The sequence below is a fragment of the Chlamydotis macqueenii genome, chromosome 7 (genome assembly GCF_036417535.1).
Source record: "Chlamydotis macqueenii isolate bChlMac1 chromosome 7, bChlMac1.mat, whole genome shotgun sequence".
Taxonomy (NCBI): Eukaryota; Metazoa; Chordata; class Aves; order Otidiformes; family Otididae; genus Chlamydotis; species Chlamydotis macqueenii.
In genome coordinates, this window is record NC_141562.1 from 33,948,794 (window position 1) to 33,961,263 (window position 12,470).

Here is a 12,470-nt window from a genome sequence, read left to right on the forward strand (position 1 = left end):
GATGTTGTTTGACAAGAGAACCAGGAAAGGCTGTGAGTCTTACTTCCCTCGACGTTGCTCACATCACTTAATGCCCCAGCATGTTACTCCCAGAGTGACCTACGCTGTGCTTGCGTGTGGAGCTCTCCGGGGTTACGGCTCGGCACTGCTAAGTCTTCCCGTACCACCATTATGCGTTCCAAGCGTATGAGCCCGAAGGCAGAATTTCCTCATGCAGTATTTGTAAAACAGCTGAAAGGACTGTGATGGAAAATGGCTTCCAGTAATAGTTAAACAAACTTTCTAATCTTGCATGTGTTCATTACAGCAGTGAGTAAACATGTTGGCAGGATGCTTACATGCTGTGGTGGCAGGCTCTAGTAGATGCCTACATTCCTATTATTTTTTTTAAAGCTTATAAAAGGTGTCAGGTTAATGCAGGTTTGCAGGGTGTTGGAGGACTTGGGTTCCTGCAGTGCTAGTTATAACAAACAACATTGACACATCCAGCATTTAAAAAGCTGGGATACTTTCAGATTTGGTTTCCAAATTAGGTTTTGCAGAACCCTACTTGCACATGACACTCTCAAGCTTCACATAAAACTAATAACTGTTTCCAGTCTGGGATCCACATGAAGACAGTAATCCCCTAGCAGACGGATTAGAGTTTGGTTTACGGTTTATAAACCAAAAAGAAAGCAATTCGCTCATTTCTGCACCTGTTCATTCCGTAACCACAACTCTAAAGCTTACTACAGAGCTTAACTCTACCAAAAACCCTAATCCATCAATCTCTACCTGCCTCAAAAGAAATACAAGCCTGCAGACTTGGGCAGAACAAGCCTTGAATTTTTCCAGCAGCACTTGTAGACTGAACACTATCAGCGGTTCTTAATTTCCTGCAGACTTGAAGCTGACCACAACCTAACTGAGGGAAAGGACAGTAAATTAAAGTGGAAAAAACACTGAGCGAAGGTGCAGTTTCAAATACCTTATTCACAGTCCCACCTATTTTTGAGATTACTTAACAGGTTAGCTTTTGTATGGCTTGGCTTTTCAATAGGAGGGAATGAATCAGGCCATTACAAAATGAGGTCCTATATAAATGTTCAACCAGAAAAGCTTTACAGCTTTTACTCATTCACTTGAATTTGTGCTTTTATTGAGTGAGGAATGTGGAATTTAGCCACATCGTTATTATTTGTGAATGTGTATTGAGCTTTTTTTTGTGATAAACCAGTACTATAAGTCATCCTTTCTTGTTTCTTTTTTTGTCAGTTCTTGAAAAATGCACTAGCGCTTAACTTCCAGAGGCGTTGTCAGACAGCTGGTTCATCTCGGGCAACGGCGGAGAGCTACAAACTGCCCCTTTTCTGCTTTGTCAACCTCAGGACACGCTGCTGGGGAAGACTCACTGACAGCAGTTTAGCAGAGGATCTGTATGTACGGGCACGCAGAGAAGGGTGATGGAAGAAGAAAACTTCATGATGCTGGTTCTGGTTGCTTAGTGGTGTGTTCCTTATGATCACCGCTCCAAGCAAATTACTCTAGATGGTCTTAATTCCATTAAAATAAAACATGTTCTCAGCTTTTTACAGGGAGGCTTAAAGCATTTATTTTTATAATTGATTGATTCAGATTTTGTGTCACCCAAACTCCTTCATGTAGAGGGTGAAATTCTCCCAGTGCCACTGTGGTGATATTTTTGCATTTCGTCCATAAGTTTTCCACTGGGAACTCTGCATGAGTCTCCAGTAGATGCCGACAGAGCCTGATCCATCAGCGCAATCCGCTCCTGATGCATCCTTTCCTGTAACACTCCTCTCACACAGGGGCAGGAAAGTCAGGGAGCATTTTGTGCTTCCAAGTTTCCCTGCCCTCCCTGGTGGATTTTCTGGCTCAAGGATTGCACAGCTGAAGCTTCCTTTGTTGCCAGAAGTTGGAACAGAATCTGAATACATTTATGTAAATGAGGGAGGAAGAAAAGACCAATTTTTTTTATTAGTTCATATGGACATTTCAAGTGTGATTCAAACGGGTCACGCGCAGAAGGCACGTCTTGGCAAAACCGAGCTCTGAGAATCTTTCAAATTTAAAATCTAAAAAACCTGAAGTTGCCTGGGCTTGAGCCAAGAAACACGTTTCTAATTGACTTTATTTGCTGCATGGTGCTCTGATAAGGGCCAAATCCAATCAGTGGGAGAAACTAACAGTGCTGGTAAATGGTAATTTAGCGTTCATTATACAGCCAAGAGTTACGTACAGAAAATGGGCCATTACCGCGTTGTTATTAAAACCAGCATGCACCGTGTAATTTTACAGCGTGACAAAATTATCTTTCCCAGGGCCACCCGCTACAGCCGCACCACTGCAAGCGGAAAGCACGGCCCAACCGTTCACCCCAGCCGACCGCCGCCGATACGCGCGTCTTACCTCCGCGCGTGACGTCAACAGCAACGTGACGTCACACGCGGCGCGCGAGCGGTCCGCGGCGACCAGCAGGGGGCAGCAGAGTCCGGCGGGTGCGGGGCGAGGCGCGTGCACGGGAGGGCTGAGACCCCGCAAACCTCGGAACTACAAAATGTCAGCAGGGGTTAAGCAGTTCCGGTACGTTGTGTCAGATTCTTCCCGAGCAGGCACTGGGGAGCGGCACTGGGAGGCTCCGAGGATGAGCAAATGATAGAATTTGAGCTCTGCTTTCTAACAGAGTGCTGCTTCAGGTGGTAGGATGGACTGATGATCTTCAGATCATTTCTCCTCGTCTTTCCTGTAGCCCCCTTTAGGTACTGGAAGGCCGCTCTAACGTCTCCCTGGCTCCTCCTCGTCTCCAGGCTGAACAGCCCCAGCTCTCTCAGCCTGTCCTCATAGGAGAGGTGCTCCAGCCCTCTCATCATCTTTGTGGCCTCCTCTGGACTCTCTCCCACTGGTCAACATCCTTCTTATGTTGGGGGCTCCAGAGCTGCACGCAGCACTCCATGTGGGGTCTCACCAGAGCAGAATAGAGGGGCAGAATCACCTCCCTCGACCTGCTGGCCACGCTCCTCTTGATGCAGCCCAGGATGCCGTTGGCCTTGTGGGCCACAAGGGCACATTGCCTGCTCATGTTGAGCTTCTTGTCCACCAGCACTCCCAAGTCCTTCTCCTCAGGGCTGCTCTTGATCCATTCTCCACCCAGCCTGTATTTGTACTTGGGATTGCCCCGACCCACGTGCAGGACCTTGCATTTGGCCTGGCTGAACTTCATGAGGTTTGCATGAGCCCACCTCTCCAGCCTGTCAAGGTCCCGCTGGATGGCATCCCTCCCCTCCAGCGTGTCGACAGCACCACACAGCTTGGTCTTGTTGGCTAACTTGCTAAGGGTGCACTCTATCCCATCTACACTTTGATTTCTGAAAGACTCATTGTTAAAGAGCAAGACATTAAAACCACAATCAATTATTCAGTAAACCTTTATTTTGTTGAGGGCGCTATTTCTCAAAGCCAGGCCAGGCCAGAATTCATGTAAGTCACTTTTTCCCTGCGATGGAGTGATTGCATATGCTATTTTAAAATGACTTACGTCAGCAACAAAAACTGCCAAGAAGTTACAACCATCTGACTCTAAGGGTTGCTCCAATCTTTTTGATATGATAGCTGATGCAGCCTTCTCTTGAACAAATTGGACTGTAAGAAGAGGACATGTAAACCATAGAGCAAAAATTTCTCTTTGTGTAATGGAGTACTGTCCACATAAATTCATGCTATTATCACAATAGTTGGGGATTATTTTTCATCTAATTTTCATCTCAGGGAACTTTGCATGCTTTTAGGTGTACTTATGTAGTATTTTAATTATATGATTCCAAAGTGCTTTCCAGTCATAAAATACTCCACGGGGATGGGTCATATGTTTCTTATTCAATTTACAAGTGGCACGGTAAATTATTGTCGTAGTTCAGCCCCAACGGGGACCAGACTACGCAGTCTCTCTCTCACTCCCCCCCCACTCTCCGAGAGAATAGGAGGAGATTTGACAAACAAAAGAAAACCAGGAAAAAAAAAAAACCAAACACGCGGGTTGAGATTGAACAAAAAGTAAATTTAACAGTAATGACAGAAGAAAACAATAGAGTGATAGAACACAAATACAGTGTAATAGCTCACAACAGATCTCCACATCCAGTCTCCTCCAACTAGGAAGGCCTCCCTTCAGCACCCTCCTCACTTATATACTGAGCATGATGTCAGATGGGATGGAATAGCCCTTTGGCTAATTTGGGTAAATTAACCCCAGCTGTTAGCTAATTAGTTAACTATCCCAGCCATAGGGGCTACCAGCTTCAGTTCTCCACCCAGCTCAGGTAAATATTAACTCTATCCTGGCCAGAACCAGGACAATTATTTGCAGTGTCAGCAGTATAACCCAGCAGTGTTGTTTCCCAGTCCTTCCTGAATCCTTTCCCACAGGCATTATAGTGCTGTGGCAGAACATAATTTTTTATTTTATCTTCCATAAGCTGAATCCAATACATTGAACAAAACTGAAGGACACATGGCTACTTAAAATGACATCCTCCAACTGAGAATCAAATCTGTGACCACAGTTGGTTTTGTAGGCGTTAAATTGCATTTGCCTGTGGATGCTGTGTTTGATTAAGAGTAGGGTAGTAGCATCTATTTTTAAGATTGTTATCAAATTTAAACAGAGAGTCTGTATTTATCTTTTTCACTATAATTAGCATTGAGGCTTGAGGCAAATCAAATCAGCCAAACAGAACAATTGCATGCATAATGCACTAGTTGGTCTCAGAAACCTCATTTCAAACCCTTTTAGTTATGCAGGAAAGTTATTTGGGGACTTGCTCATGTTTGTTTTCTCATTTTCTGGAGCTGGGTTTTTTTTTTTTTTTTGGCAGATTCAGAGCTACTGCTTCTGTAAAGAAGTAAGCATGGCTGAGTGGGGAAAAATGGAATGCCAGCCTTTTTTCTCCCTTTATTTCTGTTCTCTGTGTGGACCTTTTTCTTTGCGTTGCATAGTCATTGTTTTTTTTTTTTTTTTAAAACATTGAAAAAACCTTGCTCAAGTTTTAAAGTATGTTTGGATGACAGATGCCTAGGAAAAAAGCATTGGTAAACAGCATAGAAAGAAACAAAACTCTTGTGAAGGAGGCATTTTTTACTTAATTAAAACAATAAATTGGGAGGCTATGGCCCAGACTTTCTACAGTGTATCTGCAGCCTGATCCATTGCTCTGAAATTCAAAAATCCTACTGGTTCTCAGGTGGATCTGGATGCTTAAGATCAATTTGCACATTATTTATAATGAAACAGGTTTAAATTAAATAACCTCACAAGACCTGAGCATAGGACATGACACTAAGGCCATCATTCTGAAGACTCAGAAGACCCAACTGAAAGAAAAGCAGTGAGCAAAGAGGGTTAGGTAGGATGAACGTTGCAATTGCTGGTTGATAGCAACTATTTGCTGTTCTGATAGAAACATGCACAAGAGAAGAAAGACAGAATGGGATGGATGAAAAGAAGGTTATGGAATGTGGAGATGGGCAAAGAGATTGAGATTCAAAAAAATAAGGTTGCAACAAATCATCATAGGTTGTGAATAGGAAGAGATCACATTACCTCATTCCTGTCTTGCCTAATCTGTTCTTAAAAACCACTAGTGGTGAATATTGCCCATCTAATTTTGGTGAGCAGTCTATTCCCATGCTTATTTATCCAAATTCTTTGTTTCTGTCTAACTTATTCTTCCTGCAATTACACTCACTACTTCTTGCCTTACCTGGGATAAGACTTGGGATTGTTTAGCCTCAAAAAGAAAAAGCTCAGGGGGTATCTTATCAATATGTATAAAAGCCTGATGGGAGGAAGAAAAGAAGATGGGGCCAGACTCTTCTCTGTAGTATCCAGTGACAGGACAAGAGGAAATGGGCACAAAATGAAATACAGGAAATTCCACTTAAAGTTAAGAAAAATCTTTTTCATTGTGAAGGTGGTCAAACACTGGCACAGGTTGCCCAGAGTGGCTGTGCAGTCACCATCTTTGTAGAAACTCAAAACCACACTGGCCATGATGCTGGCAACCTGCTCTAGCTCATCCCGCTGTGAGCGGAGGGGTTGGACCACAGACACCTTTCAAGCTGAACCATCCTATGATTCAGTGACAGTGAACAAAGAAACCAGTTACTCTTGTCCCCTTTCCAGCAATTTTTATATATTTCAAGACTGTTTTCCTGTTTCCCATGAGAAACTAGTCTAAGGAATCCTAATTTTTCAAATCATAAATCACAACTTCAAAAATTCAGATTATCCTGGATTTCCTTTGGCCTATTTTCAGCTGATAATTCTTGAAATGGTTGTGTCAAACAGAATATAGTATTTCCACTGAGGTCTCACTCATAGCGGAGTAAAAGGATTACTGCATAGGTCTTACATATAATGCTCCTGCGCATCCTTTTTAGTATAACTGGAATTTTTTTTACTTTCTTGTTACCGGTTGGTTGATCAATTTATCATCTAGGATTACCCCAGAAGTCCTGATTAACCAGCTGTTCCTGAGCTTGTATTTATACAGATGATCATTCCTGTTGGAAATTTTTCTCTTGCCAGTTATTTAATTAATTTCAGAGAATTTATTCAACTTGTCATAATAATCTTATAATGAAATTCTGATATCCAGTGGGATTTCAGGGCCTTCTAGCTTGATAATTTACTAAGTACACTTGTTATTCCATTATTTGGGCCATCAGTAAAGATACAGGACAGTACAAAACTCGTGAGTTAACCATTAGTAACCACTCCACAAGAGAAACTTCCCAACTATTTGGGACTGTGGAGGTGTTGTAACTGGACCATATTTCCTTAGTTATGGGAAAATCATAAGAGACAGGATCAAAGGTCATATTAAGTGCAGATATACACTATTGCCCAGCACTGCTAGACTGTCATAAGAAAGGGTATTGATTCAATCTTAAACTTATTATGTATGTTAACTGTTTCTTAACGCTTTGTTGTCTTGCAAGTACTTGAAAGTACGTACTTTGGGTTTTTTTTCTATTCTTTTTTTCGTTTAAGAAAAGGGTCCGACTGATCTAAAATTCCCTGAGTTTTTCTTCTTTCCCATTTTTAAGGCTCAGGATGGTGGCACAGATTCATCAATATACATAAAGCTATAACCTCCCATTGATTGTGCAGACATTGGAAAACAATAGTAAATTAGAAGTCCAAATACTCTTCCTGCTTTCTGGAGCCTCACTCATCCTCTTTTAGTTTTCGAAGGTCAGTACTTCTCCAAGGTTATCCTGTCCCCATCTGGTCCTACCGGATCGATGACATAGTGTAGACTCCTGCAACAACAACAACACATGCTTGTAATTTTTCCCTTCAGTAATTGCTCAGAGATAGAACTATTTCCTCCTACATTCTATATGGTGTAATGGTGTCTATGGCAGGCTTATGATGCCTTAATAAATGAAACGGTGCCTTACAATTCTTTGTCTGTCTCTTCCCCCAAAGAGGTAATTGACTATTTATAAGTAGTTTCTAGGACATTTTAAAATTTTGTTCAGGAATGGCTTTGACCTTTTCTCAGAAACATCTTCTGTAAAGTTGAGTCATCTGTGTAGCTACATATCAGTCACAGTGTTATAGCTCTCTGATTTATCACACATAGTCATAGATATAGGGTATAAAGCTATTACAGATATGCAGTATATATATTGGTCAAATACATATATATATATACATATATATATGTTGTAACATAATTAAAATGTCAAACAAAGTGAAAAGCATGTTAGTAATTGCCAAGTGTTACACATGGCTCTGATTCCATCTTGGCTTCTCACTGGCATTCTCCTTCACAAATGCAAAACCTGACTGACTCCAATGACAATAAAGAACTTCCCTGATTTTTCTGAGGTCTAGTCTTACATAATTTTTGTCTTATTATTTCCACAAAATACAGAGCTTGCTTTCATTCATCTGCATATATAAGGAAGACATTTTTTTACACTGAGGGTGGTAGAATCCTGGCCCAGGTTGCCCAGAGAGGTGGTGGATGCCCCATCCCTGGAAACGTTCCAGGCCAGGTTGGATGAGGCTCTGAGCAACCTGATCTGGTTGGAGATGTCCCTGCTCCTTGCAGGGGGGTTGGACTGAATGGCCTTTACAGGTCCCTTCCAACACAAACTATTATATGCTTCTCTATAAATATGAGCGTAAACTCTTTCATCATAGCAGTTTAAAACATTTTACACTTATCAATATGGTCAGGCTATAGTACCTCCACACAGTAGGGAAATACTACCTTTAATCATATATATAAAAGCGATGTACAGACAGTTTAAGTTATTTATCCAAGGCCAGGCGGATAGGACAAAGATTTAGATTTTCTGATTTTCAGTCCTCTTTTTCAGTCTCATGTCTATCTTCTTTCCCTAGGTTTTACAATGACCTACATAGCATTGTAGAAGAAATGCAAAGCCAGCAATAAACACTTTTAGCCTGTATATAGCAATGATCATCTATCCTAGTTATTCAAGTGTAGAACATATAATCTCACAGGAAAATAAAGTTCTTTTAATCTTCTGGTTTAGCCCTTTGAAAGTCATAAGAATTCTAATTACCGGTACAGTACTTAACTGAGCATCAAGAGTTTGAGGATTGCAAATTCTGTACAGGACTTTTTTATCCACACGCCACAGGTGAAGGAAAAGCTGATAGTGGTTTTTGACCTAAATTATTGCCTAGCAGCTAGAGATTCTGCTCTCGCGTGAAAAAGTGTCAGTGTCACTCTTAGAACTTCATACATCCCTACTCTTAAGTACTGATGTGTTTATCTGCAGTATAAATGCAGCTTTATGCGGAGACTGAGGTTCTGTAAACATGAATTTTGTTATAGAGCAGTGGGTAAGTATGTCAGTAAGGTTTTATTATTGCTCTATATGTCTACTGGAATAACTTCACTAGCAGTGTTGAAAAGGATCTCTTCAGCCAGCATATTGTGCTGGAGAATCTGGTTGAGATACAGCAAGGCTTACAGAAGACCACCCTTACTGTTACAGCTCATGTCATTTGGGAAGGTGATATAACAATCTCTGGAAAAGCTCCTTCAGATGGCATTCTCTGTGTCTCATCACAGGGCTGCTCTAAGTATGGATGAGCACATGGATTGGATTTCTTACAATTGAAACAAAACCAGGAGATGCACTCCAGGACTGCATCTGATGTGCTCCAGTTGCTAAGGGGTCTGTAGGACAAAATTAGATCTAATCCTAAATAAAGCTCCTAGAATGTGTAGAGTGCAGAAGCTGGATTCTGAGCGCCAGCTGTTTGTTCTCCAAATCCTCTCCTGTTGTACTGCACTGCTTGCTAATGTAGGCACGGTTGGCATTAGCACATTTGTAATTTAGACGTGATTTGATTCTGCATTGCTTGGCAACTCAGAATGAATTGCCAATTGATTGACGCTAAGGTAAATCCTGACCCTAAAATATTAGGCTCTTTCCATTCAATAAGGGCCAGGTAGGTTTACTATTACTGTAGTTACTGTTATTTGGAGTCAAGTTTCATGAACAGTTTTTTAGTATGTTATTCTGCATCTGCCTTAGTTCCCTGAATTCAGTTCACAATATGCTGCACAAATGCTTGTGGCTATCCAGTGCAGGCATGGTACAGGAATAGAAACACACAGCTGTGAAGGAGGAAATGATTATTTAAGATGGCTTTAGCAGTACTGTGGCTGAATGTCACAGCATGTCAAACCTTACTCTGGAAAGTTCCCTCTGGAACATCTTCTGGAGTAAGGAAAGGAGAATTTGACCCCAAATTAACTTCTTGCATACGCTTTTCCTACAACTATGCAAGTATATATGTTATTTCGAAAGCATGTTAGTAACAATAGAGAAAATGAAGTCAACTAAAGTGACAGAATATAAATATGTTGTAATAAAAATGTAATAACTGAATGGAGTATTAAAGCATGTTTTCCATCACAACTTGGTAATGCTTAAATCCTGGAGTGCTGAGACCACTGGCTTCCAGGCTGATCAATACTGTGTCATTACCTTACGTTCCATCCCTTAAACACCTGTTTCTGTTACTGCTTCTTGTCTTTCATAGTGGTTCTAAATCTCTGGGATGTGAATAGACATTACACTCTGGCTTTGTACAGTACCTAGAACAGTGGGGTTCCTTATCCACAACTAGAGTTCCCTGGCACAACAGTAATATAAACAATGCATAATAATTAATAAGTAATGTATAATATAATAAGTGCTGTGAGAAAGGAGAGCAAGAGGATTGAGATTTTAAGGAAAAACACCAAGGGAGCATTGTACTTTCCTTGCATTTATTTCCATCGTTCAACTGACAGGGATTTTGGCACTGAATAACTAATACATTTCTTTTTCACAGGATAGCAAAAAACAGGGTGAAAAGTGACAAAAAGAAATGTATAACACTTCAGTACTTGGCAACTATCACTATACTTCAGGCGTTATTTGATGCTCAGCCTCAACAGTATTCAGAGCACAAAAAGCTACATTATGCTAAGAATGGAATACATATACTTTGCTATTTGTGCTATTTTACTGTCAAATCGCCTCAGTACTAAGAAACTGACTAGTCATATTCATAAATAGAGACAGAAATTATGACAAATCTCGAGAAGAAAGCCAGATTCAGTGAACCCTAACAACATAACAAAAATAACTGGATGTTTTCTGTTTCTATAATAGTAAAATAGGAAAAAAAAATCAGGAAAAATACAGTAAATTCCAAGAAAGCTACTTACAAAATTGATTCAAATTGGCTGAATGGTATCAGATAAAAATAGACTTCTTTTTTTTTTTCTAAAAGACATATTAAATTGTAGTGATCCTAAAATTTCACTTTTTATCCTTTCTAAAAGCCAAAGTCTTGCTTTTATTTTTGAAATGTGAAGTATTTTGCTTTTAAAAAAACAACTTAAATTAAAAGTATAGAATGGGAAGTAAGCTCTTCCAGATGGTTAAAACCATTTAACTTGCTCAGAGTGTTTTAAATCTTATTTTGCTAAATATATCTTCAATGAGTTGCTACTGAATTTCCATCCCATTTTTTATTAAATTTATTCTGCTCCACTCCCAAGACACTGAGTTAAATACTGGTTTGTAGCTAGAACCACCAGCAAGACAAAGTCGTCTTTGAAATATTTCCATAGAAGCCCAAATTGTGACCTTGTGCCACCCTAATAAAGACACATATGGTTCTCAGGGGAAGCCTGTTCTAGAAATATCTACACTGAAACTTCCTTTGGTCAAACATAGGTGTAGAAAGGAAACTGGTAAGGCAATTGTGCAAAAGCTCACACTTGGGAAAAATTAGTCGGTTGTACACATTGCCTTGATGCTTTGTGGCAAATGGGATTAATGCTTAATCAGCCCTTAATCAATGAAAAGACTGAAATGGGGCTGTGGATCAAAAACTAGAATCTACTTGGTGAAAGACTTACTGTGTCTAAACTGGTCTACTCTGTACACTTAGAAAACCACTGGAAAAGCAGCATGCCTAGGCGATCAGGTGCGGAAAAGCAAATAGAATCTGTTTTAAATTAGCTGTAAATTTTATTACAATGGCCGTGAAGAGCTCCCTGTCATTTACTTTGGAGAAGTTATTAATTAAATGTGGCCTTGGTGTACTGTGAATAGCATTTTAACTGATGAAGGCAGACCCACAAGACAGTAAGGAACCTTTTCATGTGTGATTGCACTAGCTTGGTAGTCTCCGGAGTGAAATGTGTAATTGTGGAATAAAAGAATTGTAGGCAGCCAAAACATTCTAATTTATTTTTTCCAAACAGTCTCATTGATTTGATCTTAACAATAAGCGCAACAGAGGGAAATCAATACATTACCCATAAGCCATATAGTATATTGGAGATGTTAATCACATACACATTGCTTTGAAGGGACAAGGTTATTGGTTTCCCATGTGCTCAGTGAAGTTCAGTGAAGTCAATGGAAATATTCCCATTGGCAAGTAAGAGCTTTTCATGGGGAAGGAGGAAATACCAGAGTCCCTCTTCCTTCAGAGATAACAACTACAACTGCCATATGAAAAAGCTATTCCAGTGGAAAGAAAGCTAAAAATAAATCCAGGCAAAAATTCTTATGCTGAACTGCTTTCCCTGGTTTTGGAAAGTTTTAGTTTTCCTGACAGAAGCTAATATTCATACCAGTAGTTTTGTATTTTTCTGTTACGAAACATAACATACAAGTATTTTTCAGAGTAGTTAATATTGAAAGTACATTTACAGCTACTTCAGAAGTGTTCTGGTGGCAACTGCTGGCTGTCACAAACAAATCTCTTTATCTGCTGTATTGCCAATCAGAAGAGCCTATTGTGTTACTTTTGTTCTGAGGAGGTTGCTTCTCAAAGCAGCCTTTTCAGAGGGTCTGTTTAATGCATAATATAATCTCTCTAAAAAGCACACAAATTTGTTTTCAAACAA

General features: G+C 40.1%; 1 long non-coding RNA gene across 1 annotated transcript in view; it reads right to left on the reverse strand.

The window, feature by feature from the left end:
* Positions 1–12,470, reverse strand: part of LOC147600130 (uncharacterized) — a 45,465-nt gene that overhangs the window by 30,752 nt on the left and 2,243 nt on the right. Inside the window, exon 2 of the long non-coding RNA XR_015259086.1 lies at positions 7,264–7,323. This is a non-coding gene — a long non-coding RNA (uncharacterized LOC147600130). The remainder of the gene's footprint in view (positions 1–7,263; positions 7,324–12,470) is intronic.